Raw genomic sequence first — 3,795 nt, 5'->3', positions numbered from 1 at the left:
TGTGAAGGACCAACTCCCGATCAAACTTCAAGAATGGAGAGAGCCAGCAAAGCCACGTCCAGATGTTACTTTTGTCGACAAGAATCAAAAAGATCTGCTTTAGGATACTCTCATGGAACATTTCACCCTATCAGATCATTTCACAAAAGCAGATGTGCAGAAAGTCAAGGACGCTGCTCTTAGGAAGATGGCGGTTGCATTCAAGAACCACAAGAATCGTGAATGGGACAAGTACGTCAAGGGAGGAAGGAAGACTCCAGTATTCGAGGGAACACTAGAGAACCAACGTGCTCATTGGGACGATTTCGTGAAATTCAAGGATTCGGAATTAGCTAAGGAACGGTCGAGAATAAACAAGAAGAATGCCGAAAAAAAGGATAAGTTCCATAAGCTGGGGCCAGGTGGCTATGCGGTGGCAATGCCTAAGTGGGATAAGTCTGAGAAAGAGATGGAGGATGCAGGTGTCACTCCGGTTACTAAAAGCTGCCCCCCCCAGGTGCAGGACTTGGTTCTATGCGCATGGGGGGAGTTGGACCCGAAGACAGGCAATGTTTCGACGAAGGCAAGTCTGAAGGGAGCCGGCGATGCGATACTTGTTGCAATAGAAGAGGCACGATCGGGGGTGTGCCAGCCCAACAGAGAGAACGACGAGCTTACGCGTTCCCTGGGAAATCCTGAACACCCGGGAAGAACACGAGGCAAGGGCGATATTCCGTGGTATGAGGGGTTTTCAGACTGGAACACCGACTACAGAACCCATGCGAGAAAGAAGATTGCGGAGGAGAAGAAGAGGAAGATGGAGGAGGAGCAGAGGAAGCGGGACTATGAACACCTTCAAGGCCTAGAAGCAAGTCAAGCGGAATTGGCAGTCAAATTCCAGTGGCAGCAGGAGCAGATCGACTCACTTACCCAGCAAAGGGGGTCTCAGCAGCTGCAGCTTCTAGCGGATGATCCAGCATTGGATAGCACCGCCCCATCCATGCCGAGAAGCAGCGTGGGTTCCGCCCCGGACGACGCAATGCTGGGTAGATACCCCGTGGATGACATCACGGAGAACACTAACTGCGAGCTACACGTCAAAATAACGAACATATCCATGAAGGTGGCGGACGCCGTTGATTTTACAAATCCCCCCGAGGCAACCTTCCATTGCAACCCGATTCCAGCGGGCTATGCTCGTGTCTTGGTTGATGAGGTGGTGGACCCACCATATTCGGAGCTACAACTTGACATTCCTGGAGGTGACGACGAGCGCTTTCTCGGAGAGGCCAAACATCGTATCATCCTATGGAAAAAGGATTGCATCATCTTTCGAAGGCCATCGACACCGCGTCAGCCGACTCCTCGTCGAAGTCCGCCACCGAGTCAGCAGACTCCCGCTCCTGCAAGTCCACCAAGTTCAGCAAAGTGTCAGGCCACTCCTCCTCCAAGTCCGGCAAAGTCTCAGGCCACTCCTCCTCCTCCAAGTCCGCCACATCGTCAGACGTCCACTCCTCCTCCAAGTCCGGCACAACCTCAGGCCACTCCTCCAAGTCCGGCACAGCTTCAGGCCACTCCTCCTCGTCTAACTCAGCCCTGTCAGCCGTCTCCGCCGCCTCAGCAATCGCAGAAGAGACACCCCGCAGCTATGGTGCGTAGCGGTACGAGTCGAGGTAGTACAGGAAGTAAAGGCGGAGGCAAGCGATATAAATATGGTCCAAGCCTCACGCCTCTTCCGCAGAGGGCTTATGACAAGTCCGAGGAGGAAATCACAGCCATATCGAAGGCCGAGGTGGAAGCCCATTTTGCACCGAAACCACCACCGCCGCCAAGGGAGAAAGTGCCTGAGGAAATGATTGACCACTTCATTCGTATGGCTCAACCACCAGCTCCCAAGCCTGTTGACACAGACTATGAGCGCCACATCAGGAAGTTAAATCGAGCACGTCTACGTAAGGAGGCGACCTCGGGATCGAGCAAACAACAAGCAGCTGTCAAAAAATGCGGGAAAACCATTTCCCAGCTGGGAGAACAGGAGGCGCAATCGATCCCCTCGCTTGTTGTGCCAACACCACGTGACAGTACGTGCGCCCAATATTATTGTGGGCAAACAGTTTACGTTCCCGAGGTGGGCAATGTGGTAATAACCAAGGACCATATAATGCAGGCTGAAGTTCTCAACATCACTGTTGGACAACTCCTCGAGATCGAGCCCATGCCTGTGCTTAGAGAGGATGAAATAAAATGGAAATATGTCCGGGGCCAACCTTTGGTCGAGCCAGACAAGGTCAAGAACCTCCCAACGAGAATGTATGAATTGCATCAATGGTACATGAACATTACCAAGATTTCAGATCGATTGTCCCTCATGGTGAATGTCAAGGAGGAGCATTACTTCCATGAAAAGCTCTGTCCGTTGAGTATTCTGAACGGTTTCAGTTATACAATCAAGACGCACTCGACAAATCTATCGTCAGTTGCTATTGTCTGTAAGTGATTTCTTTCTGTAATTTAAGTCTCAAGCTAGCTGTAGTGATCCTTTTGATCAATCATTACCTGTAATTATCCTCACTATATTCTTTTCTGTGGTATTATGCAGGATGAAGATGTATGAAATGAGAAAAGGTGGACGCTATGGCATTGGGTTCATTGACTCAAACACCGTTAATGAATACACATGGCGGATAAATCGACATCATCAAAAGGACGTAGAGGACAACATGCTAGAGTTGTTGAAGCGCCTCAAATACAATGAAGATATACTACTTCCTTACAACTTCCAGTGAGTCACACTGTCTTGTACTACAAATTCTCTGTTTTTGCCTACTAGCTAGCTACATGTTTTTGCTTACATATGCCCGCTTAATTAAGACATGCAAACGTGTGTGCATGCAGATTTCACTGGGTCTTGTGTATCATTAAAGTTGACACCGGAACAGTTGAAATACTGGACTCACTACTCAAAGTTAAAACTGACTATAACATCTTGTTTGGGATAGTCAACAGGTAATTTCAATCATTATTAACTATATATCTCAGCCTATTTAGTTCGTCATTTCATGATATGAACTATTTAATAACCCCTTTATTTATTTTCTTTGTCGGCGGGCAGGGCTTGGGCAAGGTTCATCAGCGTCACGGATGGCGAATGGAAAAAAAAGGTTCAATGGTTTCGACCCAAGGTAAGTAATTAAGTAGTACTAGCTAGCTAGCTAGCTGCCATCTCTTTATTTATCATGCTTGATTAATTATTATCTGATCAAATTCCATTCTCGTAAAGGCCCTGAAGCAGGCGCAGGGGACTGATCTGTGTGCATTCTGCGTTTGCGAGAACATTCGCATGATGGCGTCCGAAAGGAGCAGATCTCAAAGACAGGAATGGGTACGCTTGTCAGAATACTATTCACAATTTTTACACCATTATCGATATCTAGTCACACAACTAATACACATGCATATTGATCTCCTTCTTAACAGTTCAGAGAGGTGCGGGAGAAGCTCCTAGAAACGGAGCGCGTGGAAGCACTTCAAGAGGAAATAGCTGGATTTTTGCTCGACCAGGTCATAAATCCGAAGGGAGAATACTATTACCCGCTACCGCCCCATGAAAACCACTTCCAATTGTCATCGTGCTCCGAAGGCACCAATTAGGCTAATGCCACTGGCTCCGAAGGCAACATGCATATGTAGGAGACATTGTATATAGCTATACATTTGTGTATGTGTGAATTAATTAATATGGTGGTTTGTGAGACATTGATGATATATATATATATATATATGCATGATTAGTTCTACTAGAAATTTTATATATAT

This window comes from Triticum dicoccoides, chromosome 3B (assembly GCF_002162155.2).
Source record: "Triticum dicoccoides isolate Atlit2015 ecotype Zavitan chromosome 3B, WEW_v2.0, whole genome shotgun sequence".
Taxonomy (NCBI): Eukaryota; Viridiplantae; Streptophyta; class Magnoliopsida; order Poales; family Poaceae; genus Triticum; species Triticum dicoccoides.
The sequence above is the reverse complement of the archived record's forward strand: the minus strand, read 5'-3'. Positions refer to the sequence as shown.